This window comes from Pristis pectinata, chromosome 14 (genome assembly GCF_009764475.1).
Source record: "Pristis pectinata isolate sPriPec2 chromosome 14, sPriPec2.1.pri, whole genome shotgun sequence".
Taxonomy (NCBI): Eukaryota; Metazoa; Chordata; class Chondrichthyes; order Rhinopristiformes; family Pristidae; genus Pristis; species Pristis pectinata.
In genome coordinates, this window is record NC_067418.1 from 49,942,875 (window position 1) to 49,956,879 (window position 14,005).

Consider the following 14,005-nt stretch of genomic DNA (forward strand, 5'->3'; position numbering starts at 1 on the left):
GAGGAGAAAGTGAAAGCAACAATTAAAGTTTTGAAGAGTAGGTTTGCATGAAAATCTGTTTGAAGCCATGTACTATGAACTTGTAATGTGCAATGTACTATGAAATATAAAATTGATGGGAAGGGGACCCTCACAGGGACGACAGTAGAGCAGCAACAGCAGGAGTTTCTGGGAGTAATTTGGAAGACGCAAGGTCAGTTCATCCCAAGGAGGAAGCACACAAAGGGGAGGACAAGCAACCGTGGCTGACAAGGGAAGTGAAAGACGGCATAAAAGCAAAAGAGAGGGCACACAATTTTGCAAAAATTAGTGGGAAGCTAGAGGATTCGGAAGCTTTTAAAAACCAACAGAAGGCAATTGAAAAAGCAGTAAGGGGAGAAAAGATGAAATATGAAGGCCAGCTAGCCAATAATATAAAAGAGGGTACCAAACGTTTTTTTCAGATATAGAAAGAGTAGAAGAGAGGCAGGAGTAGACATTGGACCACTGGAAAATGATGCTGGAGAGGTAGTAATGGAGAACAAAAAAATGGCGGATGAACTGTATTAGTATTTTGCCAGAAATTCGAGAGATTCAGTGGGCAGAAGTGAGTGCAGTCGTTATTACTAAGGAGAAAGTGCTTGGGAAGCTGAAAAGTCTGAAGGTGGATAAGTCTCCTGGACTGGATGGATAACACCGCAGGGTTCTGAAAGAGGTTGTGGAGGCATTAGTAGTCGCATGTCCTCCATCCTGAGACTCCCTCCTGAATTCCTTTCAAAGTCCAAAAAAATACATTACTCCTTAACAACAGAAAGAATATAGCTCATCGGGAAAACAGATGAGAACTTACATAAATTTAAACATTTCTGAAGGGAAGGCAACTTTCTCCCTTGCTCAAAAAAGTAATGTGTAACAATAGGTATGTTTATGGAGAATTAATGAAGTTTCTAAAATTGCTTGCTACTATATATATACCAGTGAACCTTTTAATCTGTTACCCAGACTATGTCAATCAACCCACCCCATATACCTTTGTAATTTCTTGCATTTATGTTCAAGACCACAAAACTCTATTGTGCAACGAAACATATAGGGTACTACACAACAGAATTTTATTGAAAGATTTACAAAGGTAAATAAAATCATGAGGGGCATAGATAAGGTGAAAGATTTAGGAACAGATTCTTCCCCTCTGCCATCAGATTTCTGAACAGCCCATGAACACTACTTCATTATTCCTTTTAGACCTTACCCATCTCCGGTGGCTCCATACATAGATGACCACGTTGATCCTTTAGGGACCCCATTCTCTGCCTAGTTACCTTTTTGCTCTCAATATATTTCTAGAATCTCTTAAGATTCTTCTTTACCTTATCTTTCAAAGCTATCTCATGTCCTCTTTTTTTCCTTCTGAAATGTACTCTGACATTTCTCAGACTCTTCAAAGGGTGCTCTTGATCACAGCTGCCCATATTTGACATACATCTCCTTTTATTTCCAAATAAGAGCGTCAATATCCATGGTCAGCCAGGGTTCCCTAATCCTGTCAGCCATACCCTAGCCTCAAACAGGAACACGTTGTCCCTGAATTCTCCCTTTCTCATTTTTAAAAGTCTCCCACTTGACAGCTATCCCTTTACCTGCAAACAACCTCTCCCAATCAACCTTTGCAAATTCCTGTCTAACGCCATCAAGATTAGCCTTGTCCCAATTTAGAACTTTAACTTGTGGACCACTCCTATCTCTTTCCATAGCTATTTTAAAACTAACAGAATCATGATCACTGGTCCCAAACTGCTCCCCCATTGACTCTTCAGTCACTTGCCCTGGCTCATTCTCCAATTAGAGGTCGAGTGTTGTCCCCTTTCTACTGGGCATCTCCATATTGCTTGAGAAACATTGCTTGTATTGGAATCCTTCTGCAATAAAGGCCAAGTTCCCAATCCCTCATCACTTAAAAACAAACTTAGTACTGAGCTCTGGAAACATTTGTTACTGATCAGTTAAGTCTGTTTACCAGTTTAATACTTTGCATTATATGGCCAAAGTAAAATGATTCCTTGCTTACGTCTATGGGCACCTCCGATAACAAATTCTGAAAGAAAGATGGGAATATACAATGAGAGAATAAGACTATTTGGTATTTATTTATTTAGAGGCATGTGACCATTGTGGCACGCCAGCATTTATTGCCCAAGGAGACCTTCCAAGGTCCCTTTGAACATCAACATTTCCCAACCTTTTACTATTTAAAAAAGAATTCATTATTGAGCTGTGGAAAGCATCTATTAGTGACCAGCTAAATCAGTTCGGCAGTGTAATACTTGCATTATTTGGACAAAGGAACATTAAACATGGTGGTGTCGCAGGTAGACAGGTGGCGAAGAAGGCTTTTGCACCCTGGTCTTCGTCAGTAAGACCATTGAGTATAGAAGTTGAAATGTTATGGTGCAGTTGTACAAGACGTTGGTGAAGCCGCATTTGGAACATTGTGTTCAGCTTTGGTCACTCTGCTTTTGGAAAGATGCCATCAAGCTGGAAAGAGCGCAGTCCAGATTTACGAGGATGTTGCCGGGATTTGAGGGACTAAGTTATAGAGGGAGGTGAGCAAGTTGGGATGATGTTCATTGGGGCAGATGAGAATGAGGTGTGATCTTATAGAGGTGTATAAAATTAGATATAGATAGATGGGGCGAATGTGCACAGTCTTTATCCTAGGGTTGGGGAATTAAGAACTAGAGGGCATAGGTTTAAGATGAGAGGGGAGAGATTTAGTTGGAATCTGACAGGTAACCTTTTCAACCAGAGGGTGGTCATTATATGGAATGGGATGCCAGAAGAAGTCGTTGAGGCAGGTACATTAACAACATTTAATAGGTACCTAGACTGGTACATGGATAGGAAAGATAGAACATAGAACATTACAGCACAGTACAGGCCCTTCGGCCCACGATGTTGTGCCGACATTTTATCCTCGATAAATGAATGGAGGACCGGGCTCAAAGGCCAAATGACTTACTCCTGCTGCTGCTTACTGAAGTTCTGTTCTGATGGGTTACCCATTTCATGCCAGTAAAAGGAAGACAAGGTAAAGTGGAGTGGCCATTTTTGGACCAGCCATTGTCAGGAGAGGGCAGCAGGGAAATGACAAGTAATTACAGGCCTGTGAGTCTTCTGTCAGTGCTAGGAGAGATATTGTGAAATATTTTGAGCTACATATACCGACGTGTGGATAGACAGTGATTAATCAAAGGTCAGCTTTGACTGGGGTAGATGCTGACTGCCAGATTTGATCACATTTTTTGAAGATGTAACAAAGTGTATTGATGAGGGCAGTGCAGTAGACATAGTCTACATGGATTTCAGTATAGCCTTTGACAAGGTCCTATAGAGGGGAGGCTGATTGAAAAGTTAGGGGCCCATGGGATCTAAGGCAAGTTTACAGTGATATTATTAATGAGGAGGATAGTCTTAGCTGCAGGACAGTATTGATGAGTTTCTAGGATGGGAAGAGAATGGCAGAATTCCTGATGTGGAGATGGTGTGGTGTGGCTGTTGGGGTAACTAATGAGGCTAAGATATACACAATGAATGGCCAAGCTGTGTGGAGTATTGAGGAACAGAGGGATAAGTGCAAGGAGCCCCTGCAGTTGACAGAACAGGTAGGTGGTGTAGTGAAGTAGTTGTAGAGGGTGCAATTGTATTAATGCTGGAAGGGATACAACTGAAGATGTGTGCATGGGGAGTATGGAATATACCCCTAAACACTGAAAACAGAGGAACCTCCTCTACTAAGTCCTCCATTGTCTCCATCGGATACAGTCATAATACAGGCAAATGGGATTTCTGTAGTTGGGCAGAAAGATTGGCATGGATGCGCTGGGCCAAAGGGCCCGTTTCTGTGGCGGATGATTCCATGGTAATGCTCACTGGTTGACAATCACTTTGCATGCACAAAACTGGAGGAAAGAGGAACAGAGATTTCACTGGTCCACTGGCCTCATTTGCTGTTAATGCCGATCTTTAAAATCGTCACCAAATTTTCCACAGGAAATAGTTAGACCTTGAAGCGTGAAGTGGTGCATTGCTGATGTGCATTTTTATTATAAGAACATAAGAAACTGGGCCATCTACATATCGCTTGAGAAATATTGCTTGTATTGGAATCCTTTTGCAATAAAGGCCAAGTTCCCAATCTCTCATCATTTAAGAACAAACTCAGTATTGAGCTCTGGAAGCATCTGTTACTGATCAGTTAGATCTGTTTGCCCACGTAATACTTTGCATTAGTTAGACAAAGTAAAATGATTCACTGCTTACGTTCACGGGCGCCTCCGGCAATAAATCCTGAAAGAAGGATGGGAATATACAATGAGAGGATAAAAATATTTGGTATTTATTAATTTAGAGGCATGTGACCATTGTAGCACGCCAGCATTTATTGCCCAAGGATACATTCCGAGGTGCCTTTGAAATTCAACATTTCCCAACCACTCGCTGTATAAAAAGTAATTCAGTATTGAGCTATGGAAAGCATCTATTAGTGACCAGCTAAATCAGGTTGGTAGTGTTTGGACAAAGTGACATTAATCAGGTTGGTGTCGCAGGTAGGCGGGGTGGTGAAGAAGGTGTTTGGCATGCTGGCTTTCATCAGTCAGGGCACTGAAGACAGAAGTTTGGATGTTATGTTGCAGTTGTATAATATGTTGGTGAATCCACATTTGGAATATTATGTTCAGTTTTGGTTACCCTGCTATAGGAAAGATACCATTATGCTGTAAAGAGTGCAGAGCAGATTTATGATGATTTTGCTTGGAATTGAAGGACTGAGTTACAGAGAGAGGTTGAGCAGGTTGGGACGATTTTCATTGGAGCGTAGGAGAATGAGAGGTGATCTTACAGAGGTGCATAAAAATATGAGGGCATAAATAGGGAGACACAGTCTTTTTCCCAGGGTTGGGGAACCAAGAACTAGAGGGCATAGGATTGTCAGAAGGGAGAGATTTAATTGGAACCTGAGGGGTAACTTTTTCACCCAGAGGGTGGTCAGTTTATGGAATGAGCCGGCAGAGGATGTGGTTGAGGCAGGTATATTAGCATTGTTTAAAAGGTACTTAGTATGTGGACAGGAAATGTTTCGAGGGATATGGGCCAAATGCAGGCAAATGGGATGAGCTTAGATGTGAATCTGGTCAGCATGGTCCTGTTGGGCTGAAGGGCCTGTTTCCGTGCTGTCTGACTCTAACCCAGATTCTAATGGAGTTCCTGTGCACAGAGACTATTTGGAGGACGTTTTCTCTTGTACATTGCTTGGGACCAATCACTTGTATGGATCATTCTTACACTGATTGACACTGGCGAAGAGGTTAAAACTGGTCATAAATGGGTGCTGAGATTTGAAAAAAGTATTGTTTGAAGCATTGCTTCAGAATGCAGTTTTGGGGCTAATTTATAATCATTATAATTTCTGTACAGCAGCAGGCACTTGTTTGAACCCATGTAAACCGTGCACAAACCCTGTGCAAGCGTGTCAAGGGCTCTCATTCCAGCTGAAAGCTGCTAAGCGCAAGATCCAATAGGACTTGCATCATCATTTATTGGAACAAGAAGTGGTCATGGTGTTCACACTGTAGCTGCTGGGTCTCAACGGCTGGAGGGGTCACTGAGGTGGATAATGCCAGTCATGATGCCGAGAAGCACATGAACACATTGGTGAAATAGATTTTGTGATGGTTAAATGTGTCCACATTCCTGTAATTATATGAAAAGAGTTTAGACCTGTTGTGGTTGGAGTCGATGTTGCCTCGAGAAAAAAGAGTAAGTTCAATTAATTCAAGTCCATCACTGACTGATGCTGATGTGAATGGGTGATTTGATTGACATGTGAAATGACTTTTGAGGTTCATGCAAAACACTTTAAGTTGAATTGCTGAAATGGTTCTAGATGAGTTCAACGTTGGTGTTGTTGGTCCTGGAAATAAAAATTATAGGTTTAGTTGAGGAGGATACTGAGCAATTCCGTCCTTGTTCAGTGAGAGGTTCAGAGAGGAAATGAACAAACAGCTGATTCTGAACCTGTCGTTGAAGTTTGAGTTGTTGACTGTGTCAGTGTGGAGTGTGCAAGTTCATCACAGTGTGATTGATAGCAGAATGCCTATTCTCAAGTAAGCAGATCTGTCCTTATCTTTCTGTATGGTTACCATGCATGTCACATATTGTAATACACAGTAACTGTTTGGGTGTGAATGGTAATGCAGTGGGTGAAATGATAGGTGGAGATGTGTGATCTTCACATGAGGATGACAATTGTGTGATTTCTGTGAAGGAATTCATCCTGAAGTGTCAGAATAAGGGGGAATCAAATTTGAAAACCGATTTGACAAGTGGGCAAATATTCCAATTGCACAATGCTCTTCCATATTATTTATTGTCTGATCACAATATCTTGTGATTGTTGTGAACAGAGTTATGAACATCTGCCTCTGTTTCCCACCTTCCCAGCCTGTCTCAGCCTGAATCCCCACTGTGACCACACTCAAGTCTGAGCTGAAGTTAAATGTACATGAAAATTGGAAAATTGCACGCACAGGGATCAGCACTCATCAGGCCATCTCATTTGGGTAACGTGTTGCCTGGAGGAGCCACAACTTAGGGCAGGTTGTGATGCCTCCAGTTACAGATTCTGCTTGTTTACAGATGGTTTACTGTGTTTCACTCAGTGACATTAAAGGATCACTTTACAAGGTATAGGAAGCCTGTCAAGAAGTTAAATCACTGTTGGTGGCAGTAATTGCCATATATAGTGCAATAGGTAGTATAAGCTGCAGTACTAGGGAGGGTTTAAAATACATTGGCAGGGAGTGGGATCCAAAGTAGCAGTGAGGCAGATGGGAGGCTGGAAGTTGATGCAGAATTGAATGGGAAGCAAAGTACCAGGTCGGAAAGTGGAGGGACTGAGGAGGAGATGCATGTCATGACCAGTGAATCTAATGGGAAGGACAGGCAGGAGCAGAGTAATGTTCACGATGGGACGGATGGGTCGAAATGTTTATTTCAACGCAAGCAGTATTAAGGGTAAGGGAGATAAACTTAGAGCATGGATCAGTACATGAAACTATGATGTTGGCCATTACAGAGACTTGGTTGATAGAGGGACAGGACTGGATGTTTTAGCAGAAATAGAGAGGGAGGTAAAAGAGGGGAGGATTTGCACTACTAATCAGGGACAATATCACAGCTGCACTCAGAGGGGACATAATGGAGGGCTCATCCACTGTCTTAAAAATAAGGAAGGTGCAATCACTCTGACGGGATTATACTATAGAACCCCCCAACCCCCAGTAGCCACCGGGACTGAGCAACAGATATGCCGGCAGTAACCATGCCGGCAGGTTAAGGAGCAAAAACACCAGGATTGTCACAGAGGATCACTTCAAGTTCCCCAATATAGACTGGGACCTCATAGTGCAGGAGGGTTAGACGGAGTAGATTTTGTTAAGTTCATCCAGGAGAGCTTCTTAGAACAGTATGTGGATTGTCCAACTTGAGGAGTCATAGAGCAATACAGCATGGATACAGGCCTTTCAGCCCAACGAGTCCATGCCGAACTTGGTGTCCACCTCTCTGATCCCAGTTTCCGACGTTTGGCTCATATGCCTCCAGGCCCGTCCCTTCCGTGTACCTGTACAAGTGCTTTTTAAATGATACTATTGTACCTGCCTCGACCACTTCCTCTGGCAGCTCGTTCCATATACTCACCACCCTCTGCGTGAAAAAGTTGCCCTCAGGTCCTTTTTAAATCTTTCCCCTCACCCTAAAGCAATGCCCCTTTGTCTTAGACTCCCCAGGCTGGAAAACTGTTGCTGTCCACTTTATCGATGCCTCCCGTAATTTTCAATAGTTCTACAAGGTCGTCCCTCACTTTCCTACATTCCAAGGAATAAAGACCCAGCCTGGCCAGCCTCTCCCTGTAACTCAGGCCCTCTAGTCCTGGCAACATCCTTGTAAATCTCCTCTGCGCTCTTTCCAGTTTAACCACGTCTTTCCTATAACAGTGACCAAAACTGCACACAGTGCTCCAAGTGCGGCCTCACCAATGACTTGTACAACTGCAACATAATGTCCCAAATCCTGTACTCAGTGCCCTGACTGACGAAGGCCAGTGTGCTAAACACCTTTTTCACCACCCTGTCTACCTGTGATGCCGCTTTCAATGAATTATGCTCTTGTACTCATAGCTCCCTCTGTTCCATTACACTCCCTGGTGCCCGACCATTCATTGTATAAATCCTACGCCGGTTTGACGTTCCAAAATGCATCACCTCACAATTATCTGTACAGAAATCCATTTGCCGCTCCTTGCCCCACTTCCCTGACTGATCAGGATCCCCCTGTAACCTACGATAACCTTCTTCACTATCAACAACACCTCCTAATTTTGTGTCATCCGCAAACTTACTGATCAAGCCTTGTGCATTCGCATCCAAATCATTTATATAAATAATGAATAACAAGGGTCCTAAAACCGACCCCTGTGGTATGCCACTAGTCACTAGCCTCCATTCCGAGAAACAGCCTTCAACCACCACCCTCTGCTTCCTATGTCTGAGCCAATTTTGAATCCACCTAACTAGCTCTCCGTGGATTACATGGGACCTAACCTTCCAAACCAGTCTAGCATGTGGGACCTTGTCGAAAGCCTTGCTAAAGTCTTAATGGACGACATCTACTGCCCTACCCTCATCTACCCTTTCAGGTAGCTCTTTAAAGAACTCTAAAAGATTCTCCAAATGCGGCTTCCTTTGAGGAGGGGCCGTACTGGATCTTGTATTGGGACATGAGCCTGCCCATGTGACTGACCTTTCAGTGGGGAAACTCTGAGGAAACAGTGATCACAACTCCCTAAGTGTTAAGATAACTTTGAATAAAGATAAGAATAGACCTTGTGGAAAGTAGTAAGTTGGGGGAGGGTAAATTATCAGGAACAAGGGAGAGTTAATTGGGGACAACTGTTTTCGGGCAAGTTCACATCTGACATGTGGAGATTGTTTAAATACCAACTGCACAGAGTACAGGACTGGTATTTTCCAGTTAGAAGGAAGGACAAGGATTGCAAGCTAAGGGAACTTTGGGTTACAAGAGAGGTGGTGAATTTAATCAAGAAGAAAAGGGAAGTGTATGTAAGGTTCAGGAAGCTAAAATCAAATAGATCCCTTCAGGATTATAAAGAAGCTAGGAAAGGACTCAAGAAGGGAATCAGCAGAGCCAGGAGGGGTAATGAAAAGTCCTTGGCAAGTTGGATTAAAGAGAATTGCAAGGCATTCTTATACAAACATCAAGAGCATGAGGATAACTTGGGAGTGGGTAGCACCAGTCAAAGATAAAGGATGGAACATGTGCTTGGAAGCGGAGGATGTGGATGAGGTCTGAAATGAGTACTTTGCATCGGCATTCACCAAGGAGCAGGCTAGGGAGATCAGTATGGAGAATGCTAATATGCTATGGCATTTTGAGATAAAGAAAGAGGTGGTGTTGGGTCTGTTGAAGAACATTAAGGTGAAGAATTCCCCAAGCCTGATGGGATACACCCGAGGTTATTGAGAGAGGCAAGAGATGAGATTGATGGGGCTTTGACCAAGATCTTTGTGCCCTCTCTAGCCACAGGCGATATCCTGGAGGACTGGTGGGTAGCTAACATTTTTCCTTTATTCAAGAAGTTAAATAGGGTTAATCCTGGAAATTATAGACTGGTAAACCTTCACAGCAGTGGTAGGAAGTAATTGGAGAGATTTCTTAGGGATAAGATCTATGAGCATTTGGAAAAGCATGGCCTAATTAGGCACAGGCAGCATGGCTTTGTGTGGGGCAGATCATGTCTTCCTAATTTGAATGAGTTTTTCGAAGAGGTGACGAAGCTGATCAATGAAGGTAGAACAGTTGATGTTGTCTCTGAGGTCCCTCATGGTAGGCTCATCCAGAAGATTAAGATGCATGGGATCCATGGTGACTTGGCCATTTGGATTCAGAATTAGCTTGCCCATAGAAGACAGAAGATATTGATCAATGCGCCTTATTCTGGCTGGAGCTCAATGACTAGTGGTGTTCCACAGGTATCCATACTAGGGCCTCTGCTGTTTGTTATGCAAATAAATGACTGAAAATATGGATGGGTGGGTTAGTAAATTTACAGATGATACAAAGATTGGGGGCATTGTGGATAGTGTAGAAGATTGCAAAAAGAATACAGCATGATATAGATCAGTTGCAGATATGGAGGGAGAAATGGCAGATGGAGTTTAATCTGGCCAAGTGTGAGTTGTTGCACTTTGGGAGATGAAATGTAAAGTACACTGTTCATGGCAGGACCCTTAACAGCATTGATGTACAGAGGGATTTTGGTGCTATAGATTTATGTCCATAGCTCCCTGAAAATGGCGGCACAATTTGACAAGGTGGTAAAGAAGACGTATGGCATGCTTGCCTTTATTAGTCAAGGCATTGAATTAGATAAGATAACATAAGATCTCTTTATTAGTCACCTGTACGTCGAAACATACAGTGAAATGCATCTTTTGCGTAGAGTGTTCTGGGGATAGCCTGCAAGTGTCGCCAGGCTTCCGGCGCCAACATAGCACGCCCACAACTTCCTAACCCGTACGTCTTTGGAATGTGGGATGAAACCGGAGCACCCGGAGGAAACGCACGCAGACACGGGGAGAACATACAAACTCTTTACAGTGGCCGGAATTGAACCCTGGTCGCTGGCGCTGTTATAGCGTTATGCTAACCGCTACACTGGAGTGAAGAGTCAGGAAGTTATGTTGCAGCTTTATAAACCTCTGGTTAGGCTGCATTCAGTTCTGGTCGCCCCATTACAGGAAGGATGTGGAGGCTATGGAGAGGATGCAGAAGAAATTTACCATGGTGCCGCCTGGATGAGAGGACATGTGCTATGAGGAGTGATTGGACAAACTGGGGTTGTTTTCTGTGGAGCAGTGAAGGTTGAGAGGGAACCTGACAGAAGTTTACAAAATTACGAGAGGTATAGTTGGAGTAGACAGCTGGTATCTTTTTTCCCAGGGTTAAAATGTCTGATACTAGAGGGCGTGCATTTAAGGTGAGAGGTGGAACGCTCAAAGGAGATGTGCAGGACTAGTTTTTTGCACAGAGAGCGGTGGGTGCCTGGAATTCTCTGCCGGGGTGGTGGTGGAGGCAGATACAATAGAGCTGTTTCGGAGTCTCTTAGATAGGCACATGAATGGAGGGATATGGACCATGTGCAGTCAGAAAGGATTCAGTGTCATTAGATTAATTAGTTTGGCACAATATTGTGGGTCCTGTGCTGGTTCATATTCTGTGTTCCATGTTCTGTGGTGGCCTCAGCGAGTTGTGCACTGCCTCCAAAGTTCATCTTATTGACTTTCATGAAGTGCATCTCAAGACAGGGTACAATGTGCTGCTGCTTCTATATGTGTAGTGACAGATCGGGCAAGGTAGTGCTCGCTTCATCTACACGACAATTATGATATTTCATTTATTTGGATCTTGCTTATTATTCTATTAAAATTATAATAGAGTCGATTTTTGTAACATTTTATAGTTACTGAAGTTACCTCAAAAGGGTTAAGATTACAAGAGTAAATGCTTTAATATTTGCAAAGTATGTCTCAGGTTTCTACTGTTCTCACTTGGAAATGCTAGTCATTAGTGACTGACAGTCTCAATGCTCCAATCCTACCATTGAGTGGAAAGGGTAACTTTTAGGTGTAACCAGCACTGCTTTGGGGACCAACATTATTGGGTCTGTTGTTCATCATGGTTCAAGTTCTCCCCCATGTCATCAAGAGCAAAAAATTCATATCCTGGAAATTCTTGTTCTCAGGTTAATAACAACTTTCATAGACAACATGTTGTTCATTATTTACCTGTTGTTGAAGTTATTGTCGACATTGGTGCTGGAAGGAACGCAGTAGTTGGTATGAATATTGCAGACTAGAATCTCATTCCGTCTGTCAGTCAATGCACACAATCAGTGCTCAAGCCATTGACTTGCAGATTTCATACAGAGATTGTGCAATTTTAACTTGAAATCCATCCACATGGTGCAGTGAATTTCCTACCTGTTGTTGAACTTTTAGTTGTTGTCTTTGCTGGAAAGAATAGGACAGAAGATTAGAGTTTGGGGTAAACAGAATGCTCCCATCAGCACTGAAAGCAGAACACCAATTGACATCATCAAGTGTCCTATCTCAGACCACTCATTGAGAAGTAATTTTTTAATTTTCTTACCTTTTATTCAGCCAAAAATGTATTCCTGTCAATATGATGGAGTTCAGATGGATAAGTGGGGAATCTCTTTGAAACCTACCACATACTGGAAGGCCGGGATAGAGTGGATGTGGAGGGATGTTTCCATTGGTAGGAGAGTATAGGATCCAAGGGCAAAGCCTCAGAATAAAGGGACGTCCCTTTAAAACTGAGATGAGGAGGAATTTCTTCAGGGTGGTGAATCTGTGAAATATGTTGCCACAGTGGGCTATGGAGGCCAAATCTTTGGGTGTATTTAAGGCAGAGATTGATAGGTTCTTGATTGGTAAAGGGGTTAATGGTTATAGGGATAAGGCAGGAGAATGAAGTTAAATAACATCAGCCATGATTGAATGGAAGAGCAGAGTTGATGGGCTGAATGGCCTAATTCTGCTCCTGTATCTTGTGGTCTCATGGACATCAAACTTTCTTCCATGACGGAGTTTCATGGTGAATGGGCTCCAATGACAATCTCTTGCTGACATAACTGACCAAGATTTAAACAAGTGCAGATTTCCCCACACCTATGACTTTCCTGCTCTGATATCCTATGCTCTGACTTCTGACAGTAAGTATCATATATGCTTTCTTAACCACCTTATCTACCGGTGCCACTACCTTTAGGCATCTGTGGACATGCAGACAAAGGTGTCTCTGTTCCCCAGCATTTCTTATGGTCATACTATTGATGGTGTATATTCCAGCCTTATTTGTTCTCTCTGTGCATCACCTTTTATTATTCAGGATTAAATTCCATTTGTTATTGTACTGTCCATTTTACCAACCCATCAATATTACTGTGGAATCCAAGACTGCCCACAGATGGAAACAGACCTCTGGCCCTCCATCTGCACACCAATCATCCAACACTAATCCAGCCTTTCCTCTCACAATCCCATCAGCTGCTCCCACCCACCCATTCTCCTGCCACCCAGCTAAAATCAAGTCAGTCTGTAGAAGCCGAAGAATCTACCATCCAGCACACCTTTGACACGTGGGAAGAAACCGGAGCACCTGGGGAAGCCAACGTGGTCACAAGGGTAATGCATAAACTGCACACTGACAGTACCCAAGGTCTGTCTCTGGAGACGTGAGGCAGCAGTGGTAACTGCTGCACCACTGTGCTGTCTCTCATTAATAATATGGGGTCTACACAATATTGAGAAGCAAATGTCTTGTATCTGCTTCTGAAAGATTAGAATTGTTGCTGAAACTCCTGTCTGGCAGTTCCTGCTAAATGCCCCTAGACAGGAGGAAGAGCTTCGCAATGCTGTGCTGCCCAGTCAGTGGTGACATATTGGAGATGAACAATGGTCTTCCCTACATGTCAGGTGGGTATGAAAGATCCCAAGTCATTACTCAATTGAATTATCATGTTGTCTTCTGCCCAACATTATGGTATAAAGTTGATGAATTTATCAACGATTTGGATAATGGAATAAATGGTTTCGTGGCTAAGTTTGTGGATGACACCAAGATAGGTGGAGGAGTAGGGAGTATTGAGGAGATAGGAAGGTTCCAGAGGGACCTAGACAGTTTAGGAGAATGGGCAAGGAAATGGCAGATGAGATTCAATGTTGAGAAATGTGCAGTTGTACACTTTGGAAGCAGAAATAAGCAGGCAGATTATTATCTAGAAGGAGAGAAAATTCAAAGTACAGAAGTACAAAGGGACTTGGGGGTACTCGTGCAGGATACCTTAAAGGTTAACCACCAGGTC